Source organism: Cupressus sempervirens, chromosome 6 (genome assembly GCF_028749045.1).
Source record: "Cupressus sempervirens isolate cs-2001-9-10 chromosome 6, ASM2874904v1, whole genome shotgun sequence".
Taxonomy (NCBI): Eukaryota; Viridiplantae; Streptophyta; class Pinopsida; order Cupressales; family Cupressaceae; genus Cupressus; species Cupressus sempervirens.
The window spans coordinates 504,504,449-504,517,756 of record NC_143123.1 but is presented as its reverse complement, the minus strand read 5'-3'; positions in this window follow the sequence as shown (position 1 = coordinate 504,517,756).

Below are 13,308 nucleotides of genomic sequence, written 5' to 3'. Positions count from 1 at the left end.
TGACCTTACTCTATTGGATAGGTCTTTTCCAATAAATACTTCCCTAGGAGAATGCTCATTTCTAAGATCAATATTCTCAATCTGCTCCTACATACTAATACGGGTGTGTGTCTTGAGAATTTCATGTTCATTAAATATTTCTTCCAAAGTTACTAATCCTCTTGGTATTTTGTTGGACTTGAGTTGCACAATTTCTTGTCCTAGAATAGTCTCTTTTCCATCTTGATTTTCTACAAGACCATTCCAATCTATACCAATGTTTTAATAATCTTCTTCACATGTCAGGAATTACAGTAAATATCTGTCATCTTCTAAAACTTTCCAATTGTGTAAATTATTTGGTATATATGGTCTATTATTCATTTCAACCTACACAACTTCTTGCAATGGGATATCAATTTGTCTAAGGGCTAAATTAACCATCATATTAGCTAAAAAGTTATCATCTCTTTTAATCTAATTGATTGAAAATGTATTAAAAACTCAAGTAAGTCCCATATGTAATTTATGTATTTTTAAAACCTTGAGTTCTTTATCGTGAATCTATTTCTAATCTCATATATTATTAATTTAGAATCTCCATAAACTTAAAGTAATTTTATTTTATGGATTCTTGCAATGTTTAACCCCAAGATTAGAGCTTCATATTCAACAATATTATTGTTGTATTCAAAATTTAACAAAAAAGCATATTTGAATAGCTTCCCTTATGGGGATGTAAGGATTACTCCTACACTATTACCTTCCTTACTATAGGCTCCATCAAAATGCAAATGCCATATATCATTTTCTTCCTACATAGGATCATCAATAATATTTTCTATAATTTGGATGGGTTTATATATACTTACTTAGAAGTTGTTGATATCTATTTGGCAGAAATTAAGTCCAATGTCAAGATGAAAGCTTTCAACAAGGTAGTCAAATCTTGGTTCTTTATCGATTCTAATATTTCAACAATTTATCAAAATAGTTGCATAAGACAAATCCAATTGTATATTCCCTCCAACTAAATTTGACCATTTTCTTGAAAGCAACATGCCATAACAAGCAAGAACCTCTACCATGGTTATATTTTTCTTATAAGACACATTAGGACAAGAAAGGAACCTACAATAAGTGTTTTTTATCACATTGGCTACATGGCCTAATCTATTGTCCATGACATATCACTTCCCTAAAGGAATATCTAATTCCAATCCTAATTCCTTCATAACCTCTACAGGCATTATATTCATAGTTGCTCTTGAATCCACCATGTGATTTCTAACTAACTTCTTGTTTATCAATAGAGTTAGATAAAAAGGATATACTTGTGGGGTGTTTTCATTCACATTAGTTCCAAGATAAATGATTGGTGTTCCCTTAACATTCTGATCTTGTATACCCTCCTTTGTTAGTTTTAGACAAAATATTTAAAACTTTTCTTCCATATTTAGGAATTTTAACCATTTCTAAAAATGGAATTGAGATTTTTTAATTGAGACAATTTATTAGCAATGAATGAGTTGCCACTTACAATTTGCTTACCTGATAGTTTTTGTTTGAGGGATAAGTTACCTAAGTATCAATATGTTGTTAATCACTAGGCATCACCTTCTCTTTATCTTTCTTATGTAGAGTGGGCATTTCTGCATTATTTCTCATATTTGGATTTATGGTCTTATTCCTTAACTTATAATTTTTCCTTGCTTGTTCAATACTCGTAATTGTATGAGCTCTTATTTATTCATTAGTTGATGATGTCAAAATAGGCTTTTCATCATCATTAGAAAAAACTTGTTGAGAGTATTATTGTCTTATTCTCATTGCATGGATATAAAGAATATATTCTTTTTCAAAAGAGTCATCTTCTCCCCAAAAGGGTTTAAATGATAATGTATTAACTGTTTTTAGTTAATCTCCTAGGTGAATTTCTTCTTCCAATATGCTCCTTTCCACTATACACTCTGAAAGGTGCACTTCTCTAAGTCCTTTTATTCAAGGGATCTCATGGATTGAGAGCCTCAAATGCCGACCTAGAGGTTCCCAATAGTGACATGTAAAGAGTGCAAGCATTAATAAAATGGATCTCAAATGACCATAAGAATGTAACCCCTTATAAGTACACCATGAAATGGGAGATTCTAAGACAAAAAAAAGGATGCTAGTTTCTAAGAACCAATATGAGATGCTATGCAAAATGCAACTAAGATACATGAAATGCAAGAAATGTAAACCAAGTAACAAGAAAATGAGATTGTTACACGCCTTTTAATTAAAATAGATGTTCTCTTCTAATGCATAAAAGGAAACTATATTAATGCAACATGATATTAAGATACTATTATATGAAAATATGAGAGTATGAGGCCACAAGATCTTCCAAATCTTTAAGAGTGCCTACAAAAACCTACAACATAACAATAGTGCAAAAGAGCGGATCCTTAGATGAGGAGAGAGCTCTCCCTTTTAAAGAAGTGTAGATGGTGCAGATCATTAGATTAGAGGATCTAATCAAGTATGGGGAGTTTACTTTTACATGATCCATATGCATAATCATTTCCACCAATCATAAAGAGTTGACTTTTGTATACATCTCCATGTGAGACAAAAGACTTTTCATTTATTTTTAAAATGGGAAAAATCGTTTACACATGCAACTTAGAATAAGAGATGAATGGGGTCTTTGTATTTAATTAAAGGGGGAAATGTTACTTTTAATTAAATAAGAACTTAGGATAAAGTGGTCGAACTATAGGATAAAATCAAATAAATTGATTTTTGAAGATTTGAACAAAATAAATGATTTAATAATTTTAGCAAAAATGTTGAGAAGGGGCTAATAGTCTAGATGACCATTTTTGGGTGATTAAATTTGTCCCTCTTTGACTAATGTGGGATCAATCTAGGAACACATTACTTTAAAGAATGAAGAAGCCAAGCAAGCGGTAAAGTGATCTGACCCTGAAGAATGAAGTGCACAAAGAGATAGCAAATCCTAAATGCATAACCTAGTAGCGACAATACTGGACACTAGGAGAGGCAGGGTGGACAATGTCAAAACTTGATATGAGTGTTAATATGTTGAGAAAAGTAAGAAGATAGATCAAGATCAAATGGAAAGGTCAAGCATATGCTCCTAAGAAATAGATAGCCATAGCAAGCAAAAAAATTATAGTGATGAAAGAATATTCCTACCCGCTCACAATTGAAATCAAAATGAGGTAGAGGTGATGCAAAAATGAGTGAAGTATGGTCAAATTGAGATAAATTAAGGTCCTTGATGATCAATAAGCAATTAAAACCCAAGAGTGACCATTAAGAAGTGATAGTATGCCCCAGTTTGACTAAGTTTGACCAAGGAAGATAAAGCATTGGAATTAGGTCAAAATAGGAACATCGAAATAGAAGTTAAATAAAATGGACTAAAGTGAGAGAAAAACATGGAAGAGAGTAGAAATGATGAAGAAATGAGGAAATGATGATGCCCTAATAAGATTAAAAGATTAATCCTTAAAAGGTCAACCAACTACATAGAAGAAGAAGGAAACTTTGAAATGAAATTTTGACCATTAAGATGAACACTAAGTTTGATTTTGATCCTAAAAATGGATCCAAGATGTCAAAATCATCTAAGGCTATAATTTTTGTACAATTACAAGGAGTTCAAAAATTAGGTCAAAATTGGGTTGGAAGACTATATAAGGGGTCCAAGGGCCATTTTCAATTCATTTTGTCTTCTTGTGATTTTGAGAACTTTGAGCATTTGAGAGAGATAGTGATGGCACAGTGAGGGATTCTGATCGATAGACATCATTTCAAGCAGAGCTAGTTGCATAACCGACCTCCATAGTATGGTGCCCCAGTGATTGTTCAATTTTTTGAGCACTTGTGATCTTTTTTGATAAGTTTTAGGTAAAATCTCATGTGATACTTTAGAATTATCACATGATAGTTATGTAACTATCACACGATACTTTTTATATAATAGGAAAAATTGTTGTACGAGCACCACCCATTAGTTGTGTGATAAGCTACAAAGTATTGCACAACTAAAAAGTATCACACATGTACTGTATGAAGTATCACACAATATAATATAGCTATAATTATTGCACACTAATATAAATAAGTATCGCATAGTATTGTTTTGAGAATTTTTCTCATGTTTTTGGTCGTTGAGTTTAATTTTTGCACTTGCATAGTAGAGTAGAAGAAAATTTATGATCTTGTTTTGATACCTCATGACATGTACTAATGTGTTTTGAATGGTTTTTTTGTGTAGATGGTTTTTCTGGGGTTGATCCTTTTGGCCCCCAAGGTTGTGCAGTTGAGATTAGTATGATTTTTAGATGCTGAGTAGGGGAGAGCACTGGTGACCATGGGATTTGGATGGTTTCTATGGATGCCCATATCCTAAAAAACCATGGTCTTCTAAGCATAAAGGTGGCATAGCGAGTATAACACCTTTCACTTTCCCACTAGAGAGGCCATGATTATACTAGAGGATGTGTAGCACATTCTTCGAGTGTAATGTCATGAGGACCCAATAAGTATGATGAGTATGTTTAGATGTTTTTCTTTGATTTTTTATTTCTTTATCATGAGTGTTGACATGATTTTTATGTGTCATAGATGTACTATGATCAAACCTCGCTAAAGGGGAGGGTTGCACTGCAAGAGTTGTTCTAGGATATCACCATCTTGGATAAACATCTGAGTTGGGAGTGGCTAGTGGAGGAGTATGGGGAGAAGTATCCAGTGGTCTGTATAGTAAGATCTTTAGTGGCATAGGCCTTAGTGATAGATAGAAGACAAAAGGGCTTCCCACTAGGATAGGGGAGACTGGTTATGGATCTTGTACTAGGGAGGCCGAGAGAGATGGCATGGGGGCCAACCATCCTTCCAGATATGTACCATGAGCTATATGATATAGTCTACTGGGAGGGGAAGACATGGGCATACAAGGTTGTCTTAGCTCAAATATGGGCATGCGATCACATTGTGATGATCTAATCGAGAGTAGAACTGAAGGAGCACAAATATCTCCATAACTACAGATACTTAAGCTTCACCAAAGAGCCTCATAATGGGATGTCACATACTACCGATGGATATTTGACAATTTTTTGGCCTTTGAGTGGAGGCCTTACAGAGGGTGTGAGGTTTGGTAGGAGGCAACAAATGAACTTGGATATACATTTTATAGTAGACCACTACTAGGATGAGATTTAGAGATGGTGGAGTAGTTTGTGATCAATTGGGTTTGAAGACCATTTGGGTGATGGTAGGTAGTGTCTATTGATACTACCACCTATGCTAGGTTTAGGGGGAGGAGAGCCTCAAATGGCTACCAATGCTAGATTACATAACAGTGAGGAAGGAGATAGCAAGGCTATAGTTGGAGAGGTGGGATTACCTCTTGGATGTTGCAAATGCTAGAGTGGATCTTACCTATGCCTAGGAGAGGTAGAGGCACCCATTCCCTTGGTTTATCATTCTCAATGCATTGTTGAGAGGTTTTGGTTAGGAAGGTATCAAAGGGAGGGAGGGAGTAGTAGCACTAGGGATGCATCAAGTAGCTAGAATCGATGGTGGAGTCAAATGGAGATGGAGGAGGTGGAGGAGGAGGAGAGACTAATTAGGTTCCTATGGGTGGAGAGAGCTAGGGAGGATAGGGTAGAGTAGAGATAGGGGTATCCTACAAGTGGAGAGAGAGAGGATCCTTAAGATGTACAGATTAGGACCCTAGAGGTAGAGGTTCAATAGCTACAGATAATTATCATAGTGATGGATTAGTAGCTAGTGGATGATAGAGAATAGGTTGATAGGTGAGAAATACCCTTGTGAGAGGATCTAGCAAAGACTCAATGGGAGTCTAAGAGAAATGGAGCATAGACACAATACTATCATGGGGTATACATAGTTGTAGTTCTAGTAGGACAGTGGGTGCCTATTTATTCAAAGAGAGTAGGGAGAGTAGAGGGAGTTGTGCAACCCTTGGATAGGACAAAAATACCCTCTCCATAGCCACCACAAGCTACTCATGAGGGAAGGAGTTAGTCATAGGTCTAGGGCTAGATCTAGGTTGATGCCCTTATGACACTTCTGATGTATACTTTGAGACAATTGTGTAGATTTTGGATCCCATATTGTATATGTACTTGATTGATCATTATATATGAGACACCGGATTCTATTTATGCCTTTGTGTATGTGTCTCCATTCTTGCTCATGTGATAGATATTCATGTGTATTTCAACACTTTTCAATATGTTTCCATATGATGTTTGATATGTTTGCATACTCATGGATGTATGGATATATCTCTCTCATAGATGTTTTAGCTCTCATGTTATGATGTAGACTTATGGTTTCAAAATGATGATATTAACCCCTTGTGATGACAAGAATCAAAGAAGGATTAAGTTGATGTAACCAACAAGAGGCAAGAGACATGATTAAGGATAAATGAGAAGGTGAATGCAGTTAGCTGATGTGTCTATGAAATATAAAGAGAGAGATCTCTCAACATGAAAAATAAAAAAGCTGAACTATAATAAACCCTAAAATGCAAGCTAGAATGCAAAAGGTGCAATTGTAAGGGACACATAGGTAGGCTCTAATTTTCATCATAGAGGTTTATTAGGTACATCATAAGATCGTACAATCATCACTACTATCACTATGAGGATATGGATATGATCTATATAGAATAGGTTTGTGGAAACCCAACCTATGCATCAAAGAGATATAGGTCAAGATGACTAGTACAATTAGGTTCTCTAAGTTTAGTATAGCAAGATTATTCTTGTATCAAGGCATGAGCACCATGCTAACCCCCAAGTGTGATCTTGTAGAAATAGACAAGGATGATACATTATAGATCCAAAATTTCAAGTAGGAAAATCATGAATACTTACAACACTTTAGATCAAAAAAGTATATCCATAAGAAGAAAATAAGTAAAACATGCCCCATACTCCTAGTCTTCTAGTCCATGACATCCTCAAGACTATTAGGGAGGGAACACTCAAAAAATAAACCATCATAGATAACACACAAAGAAAATAAAGTCAAATAAGTCTCAACAAGTTTAATGTTCAAGTGCGTGTGTGTAAACCACATGATCATTTCTTTAGGACTTGAATTTGGTAGTGAGAAATATCAAAACATCCTAGATTATAGCTAAGGTATCCAAAAAGGGTTGAGAAACACTTGATGTTAAGGGGAGTGTTGAAAAAATAATGTTTGACAAATCACCAAAGAAACACCTACACAATAAAGAGACTTTGATCAGCTAAAAAGCATGTGCCCCCTAGACCTACATGTGAGTCAATTCCAATCTAGGAAAGGCAAAGTAAAGTGAATAAGCACAAAACAAGATTGATAGACATAGGTGAGAGGGTCTCAAGTAGTGCCTTTTTCTAGGTTTTCACCACCTTTCTTTCAAGACTTCTTAATGATTTTTTTGTATTTCTAAGATTTTTTATTTTTTTGGTGATACATCGAAGTTCCTATTGCTAGTTTTTCACTAAGATGATCATTTTTACTAGTCATTTTTTGATTTCTAGAGTTTTTTCAGCATCGTATATGATTTTTTGGATGTTTTCATGATCACAAAATATGTACAAGCGAATGGGAAATAAGAGCCTTTTAGGCATATAAATTCTTGAGATGGAGTATGTTGAAAAGCTTAGGAATTTGTTCTTCCTTGGCTGTAGAAAGATGATAAGTGTTGGATCCAAATGCAGCAGTGACAATGTAGGGACCCAACCAATTAGGCTTGAACTTACCTTTCTGCTCTTTGTTCCACTAATTCTTTAGGTTTTCTCTAAGAACAAGATCACCCACTTGGAATTCATGAGGATCAACCTTCTTGTTTTTACTTATGGACATACATTTATGATAAGCTCATATGTGATCAAAAGCAGCCCTTTGACATTCATCTAGAGTCTCAAGCTCATGAATCCTCATAGCCCTATAGTCCTCATCGATGATCAATCTATGCAAAGAGACTCACAAAGAGGGAATCTCAACTTCTAATGGGAGGACATCCTTGAAACCATAGACCAGTGTAAAGTGCATAGCCCTAGTAGGAGTGTGTATTAATCTATAGGTGCCAATACCTTCCTGATTTATGGACCATCCCATGTAGAATTTTTAGCAATGTTTATCTGAGGCCTTAGCTTGTCCATTCCCTTGGGGATAGTAGATGGAGGACTGATGTTGCTTGATTTTAAACTCCTTCTAAAGTTTTCTACAACCCTTGTTCTTAAATTTCCCCCATTGTTAGTGACTATGGAGGAGGGAATGCCACAGTGAAAAAATAATGTGATTTGGTATAAACAAGGCAACATGTTTTCTTGTAGCAGTAGAAAGTGGAACAACTTCAACCACTTAGTGAAATATTTGGTCATTGTGATAATAAACTTGTGTTTTCTAGATGAACTTGGATGAATCTTGCTGACCAAGTCAAAGTCCCATTGTTGGAAAGATCAGTGTGTAATAGAGTGTATCAGTTCATGCCTAGGAGCATGAATCAAGTTGTCATGTAGTTGGCACTTTGTACATGATTTGGTATATCAAACCGCATCACCTTACATAGTTAGCCAATAGTATCCTACCCTAAGAAATTTCTAAGCAAGTGCAAGGCCATTAAAATGTAGCCCACCAATGCCATAGTTAACTTTGGCTAACACCTTTTCATATTCATGTATCTCTAGACATGTAAGAAGTGTTATGTATAAACTCTTCCTATACAAGTCATCAAAGATGAGAGTGTAATAGAAATAATTACAAAAAAGCTGACAATTTTCATTGTGTGTAAGATTATTGAGAATAATTTGGTCTTATAGATAGGAGAATATGATGTAGCAGTGGGAGGAATCATGGCTAAAAATGGTGAAAATGACTTGGTTTTTAGGGGAATCATAGGCAAGATGATGCAATTCTTCCACCAAGAACTCAAAGTGAGACTCATACTCTTGTAATTATAGGATAGATGCCAAAGTTTCCATAGCATCTACACCCTTGTTCTCTACCCTAGGAATTTTTCAGAAGGTAAAAAATGTTAAATAAATCCTTAAGGCATCAACTAATTTATTGTAAGTTTTTAGCTTGTCATCCTTAGTTTGATAATCATTGTTATCTTGATTGATAACAAGCTAGGAATCTCCGTAAATGTGTAGTTTTTTTATTCTCCATTCTAGAGAAAGCTTAATTCCATTAGAAAGGGCCTCATATTCAGCTATATTATTGGTACATGGGAATAGTAGCTTGTAATATTTTGGAACAGTATAGCCATGAGGAACAATAAACAAAATTCCAACACTAGCTTCATTTTGAGTATGTAACCCATCAAATAACATCTTCCATGTCCTTTCTATAACATACATGATAGATGCATCAAGGAATTATATCTACATAGGATTGTTATCTATGATTGGGGACTCAACAAGTTGATCATCAATAACTTGTCCTTTGATATCCTTATGTTTGATGTATTGAATTTCAAATTTTGGAAGAATCATCATCCATTTCTCTAGCCTTTTCACAAGCACAACCTTACTTAAGAGATATTTATGGGATAAATTTTAGCAACAAGTTGTGTGGTATGTGTGAGCATGTAGTGGAAAAAAATTTTGTGATGTAAACACTACATCTAAACAAACTTTCTCAATATTATTGTAATTGATCTCATAGGCAACCTATGTATGGTTGATTTAATATATAGCTCTTTCGTTCCCATTCTCATTATGTTGTGCTAATAAAGCTCCTAGAGAATTTGTTGTAGCTAAGATGTAAAAAAACAAAGGTTTTCCCTGAATTGGAGGCATGAAGATAGGTGTCTTTGATAAATATTATTTTATTTGGGCCAAACTTTTCTCACACTCCTCATTCCATATGCATGCAAACCCTTTATGCATATTTTAGTTGAATGGCTTATAGATCCTAGCCATTCAACTAAAATATGCATAAAGGGTTTGCATTATAACTTGTAGGATATTATTTTTGGGAGGTAGAATTTCCATTATAACTTGTACCTTTTCTGGATTGACCTTTATGCTTTTGGCTGATATTATGTACCCTAAGAGTTTTCCATATGTGACACTGAAGGCACACTTTTTGGGATTAAGCCTAAGTTGAAAGTATTCCATGTGGTCTAGTACCAAACTTAGGTTAGATAGGTGAGTGCTTCACTATTTAGACTTTACAAGGTTATCATCAACATAATCATCCATGTTCTTATGCATCATGTTGTGAAATATTGTAGCCATGGCTCTTTGGTATGTAGCACCAACATTTTTTAGTCCAAAGGGCATGATTTTCCAATAGAATGTACCCCATACACAAGTGAAAGTTGTTTTCTCCTGATCCTTTGGAGCTATCTTAATCTAGTTGTACCATGATAAGTCATCCATTAGGGAATACATTTCATAGCCCATAGTCATGTCTACTATCATATCAATGTTTGGTAGTAGAAAATCATCCTTTGGGCATGCCTTGTTTAAATCCCTAAAATTTGTATAGACACAAATGGAATTCTCACGTTTAGAAATAAACACTATATTAGATATCCATTCTACATATTCAATGGCTCTGATGAACTTAGTAATTAGCAATTTTTCAAGCTAAGATTTGACTAACAAGGCAACATGAGGATGCATCTTTCTTAGTTTCTACTTAAAAATTTCAACGCTAGAAGTAATGGAGAGGTGATGCATAATAAGTTCTATATCCAAGCCATGCATATTAGCATATGTCCATGTAAAGTTGATCTTTTTTTCCTTAAAGAACTATTTGAATTGTTCTCTTTCTTCTATTGATAAAGACCAAGCCACATGTATAATCTTAGGAGATTCATCGATACCCAAGTTGATAGGTTGTGTCAGTTCTATCAAAATTGATGATCTATTCTAAAAATGGATTGGAAGACTATCTATTACATCATCCTAAGGAACCTCAAAGAGGTTTTCACCTTTGGATATGTCTTTATTTTTACTCTTTTTTGGTTCAAATACTACCACAAAGTGGTTTTTTCCACCTAAACGCTTATTTTTAATTTTTCTCTTCAATCTATGACTAAGGTACTTGATGTTTGTCTCATTCATGTTAATTTTTTGTTCACTGGTGGAAGGCGCCATGGGTTCAATGACATTAAAGTAGCATTGGATCTCATAATCATTTTGAAATGAGGGTATCTCAGGTTTTTGGTTTTGAATAGACCAATTCATGAGATCAAGGTGCATAATTAATAGTGAAGTGGAGGCTTCGAGATTATTGACATGAGAGGAATTTTCTTTGGTGACGAGAGAGGTCAAGCCTATAGGGAATGATCTAAAGAAATCTAGATCAAGATAAGTCCTAGAGGAATCAATGTAATCCACTAAGGCAACTTGTGAATCCAACTCATCTAGATCTATACAAGATTCATCAACTAAATTAGGTTGAGTAACATAGGCATGTATCACATCTATACCTAATGCATAAGCAATATTTATCCCAATTATATATGCATTAGGATTTTCAACATCTAACTCATCAAGTTTGGGTTTCCTAAATGTATATGCTTTAGATGTTTCATCATTGAACAACATATTTTATCCCAAAAGGAGGGAGGTAGAAGGGGTGAAATCCTTTTCATGTGTTAAAGAAATAGTAGTGGGTTGAATGTCATCTTTAGATTCGCTTGTTGTAGGGACTTCTCTATCAAATTGTGTAAAATTATCATCAATAACATACACTAAATGTTTAGTATCTTTGTTTTTTCATCCCTCGGTGTGACTCAAAATTTTTACAAGAGAATTCTTATTATCAAGACCTTGACAACAATAACCCATTTTTCTCAGGAATTAGTAGCCTTTCTCGTATCTTTTAGAAGAAATAAGGGTAGCTAATATAAATTCATCATTATCTTCTTCCTCTCTATAGATCTAGTCTCTAATGGCTTGATCTTCCTTTTCATCTTCTAAAGGAATTGAACATTGAACAAAGGTGCCAAAGATATAGCTGATGAAGTGGGTTTCAATGTCTCAAATGGTTTTCCATAGGAGTGTAGAGAAATAGGTAAAGCTAAAATGGAGTACAAGGTATACTCCCCTAAGCCAATACTCATCATTTTTTGCTTCTTTTTTACATTCTATAACTGATTATCTAATGTCACTAGAAGGTTGGTTATGTGGCACTAGCAACTCTACACCGGTAAGCATATTGATAGACATGGCATTATCACATGCGATCACAATCTCTGCACCATTTAATGGAAACTTGATACATTGATCATACATTTATTGTACAACTTGCATGTCATGAATCCATGGCCTACCTATTGGTGTAAATAAGTATTTACTATTTACACTTCACTTAATTTTACTTAGGATGATGCATATTCATATAGAGACCTAGGATTTTGCATATTCATATGAGTTGTCATGTAGACAATATAGTAGTTTGCACTACAATTGAGCACATGTTGTCTACTACATATCTTTATGAGATACATCTTTGCATTCTTATCCTTTCATTGTTGCATGTACATTCATGCATAATGGAGGATAATCCACTCTTGGTGGACATGTGCTTAGTTGTTATGCTTATCTCTTTGTTGACTCCTAGTCATATTAGTTTCCTTTATGTAAAAGACACTTCTATAATGTATTCATTTAATTATCTGATTAATCCAATCATCTGATATTCATTCTCATTTTATCATCATTTTTCTCTCTTGTGCTATCTACTAAGCTTCTTGATCTTGGCATTGAATTATTGCCTTAGGAAAATTATTATATGGTATCAGAGCTAGAGGAGTTTCATTGTATAGCCATTCGAGAGCTTTTTGCTTCATTTTGTGGAAGGTCATGATTTAGATCTGGGATATTAGTAGTTTTTGGGAGTGTCTTGAGCAAGATCTGATCTTTCCATTGCATCTGGGTGGCGATTCTGGTGAACTTTGATTATAAATATGCCTATATTTGTTAAAAGTCAAAATTGAGACATTTTTTTTTTTTTTCAAATCAAACTTGGAAGCTTGATTTGCCAATTTGATTATCAAGCTCACTACAGTACAATAACCTATCAACATTTTGGGCCTGAGTTCATTTTGTTTGGGTGCCCATACTTGATCTAGAACAAGCTCAAACCTACACCATTCAAATTAATTGTGACCAAAGCACATTGTCATCAATTACATTTGCAACTATTGGTTGATTCATGATAACTACTTGCCTAACCACACTATCATAGCTAATTTGAGTACATATCCCTAATTGCAGACCCATCTCAACACTTTTGTAGCATACAGATCATTAGGGACTCCTAATCTAG